Here is a 12,426-nt window from a genome sequence, read left to right on the forward strand (position 1 = left end):
ACTTTTAATGATAGCTGCCCTACTATCATCTGCCTCTTAGCAAATATATGTCAATTGACTTCCTTTTTTTTTGAGACAGGGTCTTGCTCTGTCGTCCAGGCTGGAGTGCAATGGCGTGATCTTGGCTCACTGCAACCTCCACCTCCCGGGTTCAAGCAATTCTCCTGCAGTCGCAGCTACTCAGGAGGCTGAGGCAGGAGAACTACTTGAACCCAGCCTCTTGAGTAGCTGGGATTACAGGCGCACGCCACCATGCCCGGCTAATTTTTGTATTTTTAGTAGATATGGGGGTTCCACCATGTTGTCCAGGCTGGTCTTGAACTCCTGGCTACAAGAGATCCGCCCGCCTAGGCCTCCCAAATTACTGGGATTACAGGCATGAGCCACCCGGCCTCAATTCACTTCTCAAAAGCAATTAGAGGTGGCTTCAGGATGCAAGAGAAGTTTCCCTGGGTGTCCACCACTTTAATTTGTGGGAGTCATGCGGTTCAGAGAAGCATCCCTTTCTCTCTACAGTCTCACACATCAAACGCTTCTCTATCCTCTCACCAATGTTTGTTCTGCCACTCTTCATCTGAAGTCCATTCTTCTTGAAAGAAAACTAAAAAGCAAAATGGAATGTTTTGCTGTTTTCACTCTGTCGTCTGCCAATATTATACTATTTGCCCCAAGAAATGGGCCTGTCTTTCTTATTCTTCTAATTTTGGCTACTATTAATGATACCATTTTGTTGTCCTTAGGTGTTCATGATGTAAGAGCCCCTGCTATTAGAGAATTGTGTGTTTCGACTCTGGGTGCATTCTATTCTGGTAACTAACTGAACTGCTGAAGTTCCTGCAGAAGAATCCAGAAGAACCGATTCTGTGAATGATCTTTAACATTTTGAGTAGTACCTGGGGTGGCGAAGTGAGCAATAATTTTTAAATATTAAAACTATATTTATGATTTCTGGAATATTGTTTGAATAATGTAGCATTTTTAAAACTATTTCACATAAAATATTGTGATACAGATAATAACTACACCTGTAGAGCCTGTGTCACACAAGGTGCTTCACGTGTAATTCTCACAACACTACTGTTCACATTTTTACATTGGGGAAACTGAGGCTTCAGAGTATGTAGTAACTCACCTAAGCTCACCCAACTCGAGAGTACCAAGCAAGCACTCAAACTCAGGTTTGCCTACTCAAAGCCTGCACTCTCCACTCCACTACCCTGCCTGCCAACTTTCATTCATCTATTTGAAAAATATTTCTTGAGCACATGATATATGCCAAGAACTGTTCTAAGTGCCTAAGATACATCGGTGAATGAAGACAAAGTTTCCCACCCTTTTGAGGCTTAGATTCTAGTGGGAGAGAGAGACAAATAAACAATATAGTTTTATATAAATTTACATACATGATAACAGGTGCCAAGTGCCAGGGGAAAAAGGAAAAGGAGAGCAAATTAAGAGGAATCAGGAAACTGAGCACTGAGGGTGGAAAGAGGTCATCCTATTAAATGTAGGGTGAACGTCATTGAAAAGGGGTCATTTAGGAGAGGAGGGAGTGAGCCAAGAATATCTCTGGCTCTGCCAGGCAGGTAGAACAGTGAGAGCAAAGGCTCTGAAGCAGGAATGTACTTGGCAAGTCCCAGGACCAGCAAGGAGGCCAGGATGGTAATGTAGAGGGAGTGAGAGACAGAGGAGCAGAAGGTAAAGTCAGAATGGAAATAAGGCCTTGTTTGGAACACGCAGGCCACTGTCCTCTGAATTTAATAGGAGGCAGAAGGGAGGGAGGTGGGAACATCTTGAACAGAGGAGTGACACACTCTGACTTAGCTTTTAGCAGGCTCACTGCATCAGCTACATTGAGAACAGACTGTTAAGAGGGAAAATGTAGAAGAAAGCAAGCCATTTAGGAGGTTATTGCAAAAATCCAGGCAAGATGTAATACCACTTAATGTTCTGACAATCCACACCTCAGTGGTATCAGTGGTGGGAGTGAGAGGTGATCAGATTCTGCATGTCTTTTGAAGACAGAGCCACAGATTTGCTGAAGGGTTGGATATAAGGATTGAAGGAGGAGGAGAAGCGAAGATGAAACTGAAGTTTGTCCTAATCAACCGAAAGGATAAAATTGACAACTAAAACAGAAAAGGACAGGACAAGGCCGGGTGTGGTGGCTTGCACCTGTAATCCTAACATTTTGGGAGGCCGAGGAGGGAAGATTTCTTGAGCCCAGGAGTTTGAGGTCAGCCTGGGCAACATAGAAAGACCCCATCTCTACAAAAAGCACAAAATTAGTTTGGCTGAGTAGCTGGGACTTGTGCCTATAGTCCCAGCTACTCAGGAGGCTGAGCCCAGGAGTCTGAGGCTGCAGTGAGCTGTGATCATACCACTGCACTCTAGCCTGGGTGACAGAGTGAGACTCTGTCTCTAAAAAACTAAAGTAAAAATAAAAATAAAAAGGATAGGAGAAAAGGAGCTTGGCTTGACATACTGACTGAAGTTTAGATGCTGATTAGACATCTAAATGGAATTGCTGAATAACCAGTTGGACACTTACTATCAATTTATATGCATCCTAGTATAGTTTATTGATGCAAATTATTTACATTTAAATGGTTTGAATTATTGGTGAGCACTGGACATTTTTCGTAGTCTTTATTAGCCTATAATTGTATTTGTCAGCATGGTTATTTGATTCTGATCTACCACATGACAGCATTCTTTAGACTCTAAACTCCATGAGGGCAGGGGTTGCCTTTATTGTTGCTCATTCTGTCATTGTACTTCTATCACCTAGCATCCTGTCTGGCAGGCAGTAGGTGCCCAAGGCACATACCAACCACTCAATAAATATTTGTTAAATGAATAGATATCTGTTTTAAAAATGAATACTTTATTATAAGAGGAATGCTGCTCTGAAAATACTTAGAAATAAAAAAATGTTTTTGAGGTCTTCAAATTTCATCACCACGTTGTTTCACTAGAGGTTTTCACTAACTTGAATTCAGTATTAAAAAATGATTTTGTCAGAAATTATATTCTTCATAAATATGAGATTTCAAAAAGATTGAAGCTTGTGACTTTTAAGATATCTTGTAAAGATAATAAATGTATATTACACATATGTACTTATACGAATGTATAAATTGGCCCCTTCACATGGCAGGCATTTTTGGAATAGCAATGTATATCAATGGAAGAGCATTTATTTGATTTTTAAAAATCACAGTAACAGAGAACTTCCCTTGAATGCCACACACTTGTAAAGAGAGAGCCACTTTTTTGTAAATGCTATGGATTTAAGTAGACAGCAATGAAACAAGAGTGTATGGAAATGGTGGGGGGAAAGTAGGTGAAGGATCTTGTGACCAAAACCATAGGGAGATTGGATTTTGAGATACTTGGCACCTGTGTGTGTATAACTGCTCAGTGGGTTCATCTTGCTTGCTGCCTAGACAAAGCCAATTTATCAAGACAGGGGAATTGCAATAGAGAAAGAGTAATTCACACAGAGCTGGCTCTGCAGGAGACTGGAGTTGTATTATTACTCAAGACAACCTCCCCAAGCATTCGGGGATCAGAGTTGTTAAGGGTAAGATAGTGGGTTGAGGGAAGCCAGTGAGCCAGGAGTGCTGGTTGGTTAGGTAGCATGAAATCATGGAAAGTTGAAGCTGTCCTCTTGGGCTAAGTCAGTTCTTGGTTGGTGCCATAAAATCAGATAAGTGAGTTTGTCAACCTGTCGGTGCCAGCTGATCCATCAAGTGCAGGGTCTGCAAAATATCTCAAGCACTGATTTTAGGAGGAGTTTAGGGAGGTTCAAAATTTGGTAGGCTCCAGCTGCATGATTCCTAAACCATAATTTCTAATCTTGTAGACTGTCCTACAAAGGCAGTCTAGTCCCCAGGCAAGAAGGAGGTTTGTTTTGGGAAAGGGCTGTTATTGTCTTTGTTTTAAACTATAAACTAAGTTCCTCCCAAAGTCAGCTCAGTCTATGCCCAGGAAGGAACAAAGACAGCTGAAAGGTTACAACCAGGATGGACTCAGTTAGGTTAGATCTCTTTCACTGTCTCAGTCACAATTCTACAAAGCAAGTTTCTCATACTCCTGAGTGACCAGAACACAAGGAAAGTAAATGATGTGCCTTTGGACTGATTAGTGTCCCCAGTGGGGAGCTTTTCTGGAGCCCTGGGGTCATTTCTGTTCTCTCTGCTATGGTTGAGGAAAGAAGTGACCAAGACCTTTAGTGTATATTCTACTTACTTCATTACTATGGAGATTTTTCTGCATACCTCATTCTGAGATAAGGGAGAGAAAACAAAATCTCAGAGGAGCAGTGCTGCATAAATTCGAGTAGGACCAACCGTGCAAGCTGGGAGTATCACTGTTCATTTGGCTTATGTCCATGATGTTCTCCTAAGCACAAAAATTTGAACTGCTTGGTTGAAACTGGACTTGGATATGGAAAAAGTGAAATCATGTGTCTGTATCTATTTTTACAAGATTTTCAGGTCAATGGACGGGCCTGGAAAATCTGAACAAGCCAAGATTCCCTACAGCTTGCCTAACCTACATCTGGCTCTCTAAAGAGAGCACATCCCTCATTCATCAGAGAAATCCATCAGGGAATAAACCAGATTAAAAAGGACAGACAGATCTAATGATATCCATCTGCTTATTGCTTCTTAAGATTTGAGTATATTTTGGTGGTGTTTTCCATGCCTCCCTCTGCAAAGTAGGTGACAGAGTGTGCCTTTGGCAGCTACACATAGCAACACCAGGCAGTGCTTGGGAGCCCTGGGCAAATTTCTTAAACATTCTAAGCATCAATTTTTTTTTTATCTATAAAATGGTATAAAAATAGAATATTTTAGAAATTTTGTAATGGGTTAATACATGTGAAGAGTTAATACATACCTACTACAGTATCCAGCATAGAATAAGTGTTCCAAGTAGTAGCTTTTAACACAGAGAAATTGTATGAAACATCATTGTCATTATGAAAAGGGTAGAGTGGGGTTAGAATCATTGATTTTCAGTCTCTGCTGAATGTTTTCTGCTCTTGAATTCAATCTGTGTGATTTTGACCTATTCTTAAAAATCTTCTCTTCATTAAAATAGTACAATGACATTTGGATACTATGAAATATAAAATAGATTAAAATAGTTTGAAAGGTAGCAAGTCTTAACTATCTAAGTATAACTATTGCATCGAGAGGCACACATTTTTTCTGTGTGGAGACAAATATAGCTGATCTAGTCACAGGGATGCCCTGTGACAGATGCAGGTGAATTGTATTCCCTTTGAATTCATAATCTCCTCTCCTATCTTCCACAGGTCATTATCTTATCTTGATATTCTTAGTGGTATATCTCTGATAGGCAAAAATGCCTATTGCCTATCTCTCTTTCTCTTTTTTTTTTTTTTAGATGGAGTCTCACTCTGTCACCCAGGCTGGAGTGCAGTGGCATGATCTCGGCTCACTGCAACCTCTGCCTCCTGGGTTCAAGCAATTATCCTGCCTCAGCCTCCCAAGTAGCTGGGATTACAGGCATGCATCATCATGCCTGGCTAATTTTTGTATATTTCATAGAGACGGCATTTCACCATGTTGGCCAGGCTGGTCTCAAACTCCTGACGTCAAGTGATCTGCCCGCCTTGGCCTCCCAAAAGGCTGGGATTACAGGTGTGAGTCACCACGCCCAGCCAAAAGTGCCTATATCTCTCATTGTATATTTTTTCCGTATACTTCCTCTGCTCTTGAATTAATTGGCTGAAAAGTCAAGAGCAAATGAAACCCTACAAACATATATCTCTGTAGCAGCTGAGAGCAAACCCAATTCCTGACACAAACGTATGTAACTGCCATTTAGGGGATCAAGAAACATACAAGGATGATGCCTGAAACTGACAAAGGCTCCAAACAGGGTAGAACATCTAGGTGTCTATAGTAAATCCTTTGACTTCTTTCTGGAGGAAAGGATATATCGTCCTCCTGGCTCCCCAGGGGGGCATCCTACGGTGGTGTTTCAGCATCTGTGGGTTTTGCAATAGTAGGGAGATGATGGTGAGAATTGTCACCTATCTCACTCACAATGGCCTCTGTGGCCTAGCCACTTTACCTCTTCCACCTCATCTGCTCTCATCTCCTCCCCACTAACTGTGCTCCAACCATATATACTTTCTGGGCATTTTTCAGACAGGCCAGGCATGTTCTGGCCTCAGCTATGCACTTGCTGGTCCCTTTTCCTGTAACACTCTCCCCCAGATATCCTTCCTCACCTCCTTCAGGTCTTTACTGGAATGTCACCTTCTCCGTGAGACTTCCCCTAACCATCGTAATTAAAAATTGCAATCACCTCCCCCTAACATGTCTTCTACCCATCCCTACTTAATGTTTCTCCATACAGCTTACTGCTTACTACATTTTATTTATCTTACTTACTGCCTGTATCCCCCACTAAACTATAATACCATGAAGACAAGGGTTTGTGTTTTGTTTGGTCCCACCTACATTCCCAGGGCTGGCCATGTAGTAGGCTCCCAATTTCTATCTGTCCAAGTCATGGACGGACACCCATAAGAAATGGGCATAGGAGCCTTGATGGTGCTGGTAGACATGGGGTGGGAAGATTGAAGAACCGTGAGAATTTGAAGGACCTGGTGAGATTCAGCCTATTTCTGACGTGTTAGTCCTGGTTAGGTCTTCTGGGTAACCCACCCGCTGATACTAAGTAAGAGCACAGTTTCCTCAAAACAGTGCCCCAGGAAGATGGCCCAGGAACACAAGGGTCACTGGGACAGAGCACATTGTGTGGTGGAAGGGTGTGGATAAGACAGGCTTAGGAGGGTAGGGGCAGAGAGAATGCTGGGCTTAACACTTTAAAATGCAAATAATCTTAAGAGGGACAATAGAATGTATTTCATCTAGTATTTGTGTTTTAATGGAGAGAAGTTTATGGCAACTCAGGAGCTAGTTCTGATAAGCACAAGGAGAGAGGATGAGGGCACTGAGCATCTGAAATGACTTGAATTCCTGGTCTCAAGTGATCCTCCCGTCTTGGCCTACCAATGTGTTGGGATTACAGGCATGAGCCACCACACCCTTCCTATTGTGGGTTTTCTTTATCCTCTATTGGCCAAGCGATGTTCCAGCTTGTTCCACTTGCCTCATCACATGAGGAGTCTTGGTTTACCTTTTGTTTTGTTTTGTTTTACAAGTTTCTGTCTCTTTCTTTTATCCAGATAACTCATGCTATCCCAAGAGGAGAATGCTGTCAGGGCTAAAGTGCAATAAAGTAAGGCTGGGGAATAAATGAGCAAAATGATTCCATAGTCCACTGGGCCCTCTGTGTGTGCCCTCTTTCGTCACAGTCATTTCAGATGCTCAGTGCCCTCATCCTCTATCCATGCACTTATCAGAACTGGCTCCTGAGTTGTCATAAACTTCTCTCCATTAAAATACAAATGCTAGATGAAATATATTCTATTATCCCTCTTAAGTATATTTGCATTTTATAGTAAAGTGTTAGGCCAAGCAAAGGCATTCCCAATATAGTAATTATGTAATTTCAGCATCTGCTGGTTAATAGTGGGATTGTGGAACCTAGTAACTTTGTTTCTGAAATCAGAGTCTAGGCTACTGCGTGCATAGATGAGATGAATGTGGCCTCAGCTAGGGAGACTTCTGCCCTCAAATCTGTACTTTCTCAAGCTGGGGATCCTCAGGGTCTTTGAAAGACAAGTCTACGTAGAGTAAGTGCTCCATTTTTGAGTAGAGAATGCAGAGACCATAAAATCTTTAGCCTTTACTTCTCAGAAATCACCACTGATTCCAATAATAACTTCAAATATTCAGTAAATCTCAGGTATAGAAACTGGCCAATTCTTTATCCTTTTTGTCAGTTACCAAATGATTACTCTGATAAAGATGGTAAAGACTTCCATCTTTACTCCTCTGTATGGAATGACCAACATTACAACATGATGTACCCACAAATATTTAAAATAAAGAATTTTTGTCCAGGTGCAGTGGCTCACACCTGTAATCCCAGCACTTTGAAAGGCCAAGGCTGGTGGAACACCTGAGGTCAGGAGTTCCAGACCAGCCTGGCCAACATGGCAAAACCCCGTCTCTACTAAAAATAAAAAAATTAGCCGGGTGTGGTGGTGCATGCCTGTAGTCCCAGCTACTAGGGAAGCTGAAGTAGGATAATTGCTTGAACCCGGGAGGTGGAGGTTGTGGTGAGCCAAGATTGTGCCACTGCATTCCAGCCTGGGCAACAGAGCAAGACTCTGTCTCAAATAAATAAATAAATAATTTTTCAAAAACAACAAAAACCATTACAACACGTATGCATTAATATTTCCTGACACCACTAACATACGTACTTTTAACTTTCTTACGGGTTTTCTGAGAACTATTAGTGCATTCTGCAGAGCTGCCTTCCAGGATTTGGAGACTAAAAAGCAGTTAATCATGTAAAATACTTTCTGGGTATAGTAATGAAGTCTGGTTTCACTGTATTTTTCTATGTTTACTTAGCAAAAGGCTTAAACAAGCCCACAGTGATAAATGTGGCCAAGTTTCCCTTCCCCTTCATCCCTCTCCTTCCTTCTTCTTTCTCAGGAAATTGGTGTGGAAAATCACTCTGTCCTGGGATGGCAACTCTCCTTGTATCCAGACTTATCCAGAGCTCCCTCTGCTCCTTCTAGGCACATGACTTGAGCTTCATGTGCCACCATGGGCATTGAGATTACGGTTTCCACAAACAGACAGACTGAGGACGAGAAGCCTGGAGGCAAATGCCATGAGCTTCTGTGCCTTGGGCCATGGATCCTATGGAGGCCAGGTTTCTCCCCCTTGCACGCTGTGAAGCTGGTAGCATACATGATTTTAACTTTCTGATGGGTTTTGACACCGTCAATACAGACCTTAGCTCTGCCAGAACATCAGGCAAGTTCTCATAAGAAGCAGAAAGACAAAAAAAAATCTGGATAGCATTTCTCAATGTTTCAAAATCCATGCCTTCCTTGGGAAAAAATAAAATAAAATAAAAGATTTGAAATTTCAAAATAAGCACTTTTATTTGGCTTTCCAACTATACACTTTTATCACAATATTGAATATGTTTTGTTTCCAAAACACACATGCGGCCAGACGCAGTGGCTCACACCTGTAATCCCAGCAGTTTTGGAGGCCGAGGCAGGCAGATCCCCTGAGATTGGGAGTTCAAGACCAGCCTGGTCAATATGGTCAAACCCTGTCTCTACTAAAAATACAAAAAATAGTCAGGCATGGTGGCTGGTGCCTGTAATACCAGCTACTTGGGAGACTGAAGCGGGAGAATCGCTTGAACCCAGGAGGTGGAGTTTGCAGTAAGCCGAGATTGAGCCATTGCACTCCAGCCTGGATCATAAGAGCGAAACTGTGTTTCAAAAAAGCAAGCAAACAAACAAACAAAAGGAAAACATATGCCTCTTTGAAAGTCTAACATCCCCCACAGAGGATCATAGGGCTGAAATGTGGGTGATCTCAGCAGGGTCCCTCTTCTCCCTGGGCTTAGGGGAACAATGGACTTGTCCAGTTCCCCGCTCTGTCTTGGTTTCACCTTTGTTTATTATTATTATTATTATTATTATTATTATTATACTTTAGGTTTTAGGGTACATGTGCACAATGTGCAGGTTTGTTACATATGTATCCATGTGCCATGTTGTTTTGCTGCACCCATTAACTCGTCATTTAGCATTAGGTATATCTCCTAATGCTGTCCCTCCCCACTTCCCCCACCCCACAACAGTCCCCGGAGTGTGATGTTCCCCTTCCTGTGTCCATGAGTTCTCATTGTTCAATTCCCACCTATGAGTGAGAACATGCGGTGTTTGGTTTTTTGTCATGCCTAGTGTTTTGGTTCTATTTGGTTCTATCAGGAGTGTGTGGCAGGCCGCCCAAGGGAATGGATTTGGCAGTTATGCCAGTGATTTGATTAAGAAGAACAACCAACTGGAATAATTTGATTTGATAAGCACATTTTCTTTTCTTTGGCAGGGCAGGTAGAATGCCAGGCAAGCCAAGGGATTATATTTTTATGAGCTTAATTGTTTTTCATTGCAAGCTTGTTATATATCCAAGAGAATCATTTCAATGTGCTGTTTCTTTAGAAGGATAATATCTTTCAAGGACTTCTTTCTACTATTAGTTAAAGAGTAATTTTAAATCGGCAAAATATTTAGTTATTCCTGATAATAATAACTGTATTATTGGGTCTAATTACCTTATGTATATTATATTATAATAATAATACATTTTTGGAAAGAAAGAAACAGATACAGAAGATATTGAAAGTGAGGAAAGGGAATCAAGGAATATCCAGAATCTTCCTTAAGAAAGGATAGTTAAATATTGCTTATTACCTGAAAACTCTACATGTTGCCTGGGAGAAACAGACCCAAAGGAAGAGAGAATAGGCCGGGATGAGGCAGAAAGAAGTAATGTTAAGCAAGAAAGAAACCTTATGTGATTTTTGGGGGAACGAAGATAATTATAGTGGGGAGAGGTGGAGAGAGGGCAGGCCTGTTTATTTCAGCACAGAACTTATTAAAACACACTTTTATTTTTAAACTCAAATTTTACTTTAAAATAAAGTATCATTTTCTTGCATGGAGTTCTGTATATTTAGAAGTTTACTTTGGATCCTCAGATATGTCTACAAACTTATGCAGCTATCCCTCTGGGTAGAATGTGCTTAGGAGCATAGGAAAAACCAGTTTGCCTTCTCTGTGGTTATAACCTGTAGATTTTTTTTTTTTGAGGATATAAAAACTTTTTTTCAATATTCATGGTATGAAACTAGAAATGATTATTAATTTAAAACATAAAATATTTCCAGGTTTCATTTGACAATATTTATTTACTTTGAAATATTACAAAATAAAATGCAAGAAATTTTATAGGAAAGAAACCATCACTTCAAGTGGCAAATTCACCCTTTAGGAGTAGTTTGCCTTTAGTTTATAACTATTCAATGCTAATTGCAACAGGAAGATCATCACCAACCTAAATGGTCTCTTAAAATTTACAAAGTGTTTCGTGTCCAGAATCTTTTTTTTCCTGTCCTAAATTGTTTATTAGGTATTAATTGTACAAACTTTACTTGTATTCGCAGTAACGGTGGAGCTAGAGAGTAGCTGCCCAGTGAGAACCACCAATAGTGTAGTGGAGCTTATGGCCCTTCCAAGGCCCCGGCTCTTTCAGCCTGCAGATGTCAGCCCACGCATCTCCCTGTGCTTGTGGACCAGTTTTTGGTGATCCATCGGGTGTCAGGATTTCTTCTGAAAGCTTTATGGAATGGATCGATGAGGATAACCTCAAAAAATTTGTATGTGGAATCTTCACCAGCCCAGTAAGAATTGAGGATTCTTAGAGCCCCAAAGTGGCGGCCAGCTCGCTCCTCTACAAAGCACTGAAGGCTTCGAGCAAAAGCTGGTTAACCCCATGATGGACAGGCTTGCCGTAAGTTACACCCTTAGGAACTGGACGTTTTCAGCCACCATGGCGAACACGAATCCTATAATCTTGCTTGTCCTTGTAGCCTAGTCGGCGTGCTTTATCAGGCCAGGTAGGGTGGGGAGCCCTGTGGAAAGCAGAGAGCTGGTGGTACTACCAGCAGTGGACCCTTAGAAGAAAGTGCATGACATCAGACTGCTTCTTTCTCCATAGCTCCTGGATGTACTTGTATGCACCCACCTTGGCTTACCTGATGGCTGCCACCAGAAGGAAAGGCATGTCCAGAATCTTAATTAATATTTCAAATAGCTCTTTTTGAAATTGGCAGGGCAGGTAGTATTATTATTCTCGTTTTTTCAAATGTGGAAACCACAACAGAAAGAAGTCAAATGACTTGACTACGGTCATGCCACTTTCCATAGAGAAACTAGGATTTCAATAAAGGCATTCTGATTCCAAATCCTTTTTCCATCATATTGTGCTACTTCCTTAACTACCTGTATTTACAAACAGCTGCAGAAGCCCCTGAAATAATTCATTTTGGATGCAGTCCATTTAGGATTCATGGATCCTGGGCACAACCTAACCATACTCTTTCCCTCTTTCCTGCTACCACTGCCCTTCTTTTCACCCACTCCTCAAATACAAATCTAATAAAATATCTGTAACCAAAGGAGGAACTTGTGTGAGTAAATATATTTAAGAAGCAGATTTCCAAACATGCTGGAGCCTAATAAACAAGTATTTTTAAATATGTTTTATGACTGCTCTGGGGTTCCACAGAAACAGATGGACACAGAAGTACTTAGGATATATTTGGCATGTGATAGGAAATGATATCATGAGAACAATGAAAAGGGATGTGAAACACTGAAAGCGTAACATAATACAAGCAACAACTTTCCCTGCTGTTGCTTCAAAAGGT

At 41.2% G+C, this 12,426-nt stretch overlaps 1 pseudogene; it reads right to left on the minus strand.

Moving 5' to 3' along the window:
* Nucleotides 1-11,171: 11,171 nt before the first annotated feature.
* On the minus strand, nt 11,172-12,056 carry LOC100584646 (annotated as a pseudogene).
* Nucleotides 12,057-12,426: the final 370 nt, after the last annotated feature.

The sequence above is a fragment of the Nomascus leucogenys genome, chromosome 3 (genome assembly GCF_006542625.1).
Source record: "Nomascus leucogenys isolate Asia chromosome 3, Asia_NLE_v1, whole genome shotgun sequence".
In the NCBI taxonomy this organism is placed as follows: Eukaryota; Metazoa; Chordata; class Mammalia; order Primates; family Hylobatidae; genus Nomascus; species Nomascus leucogenys.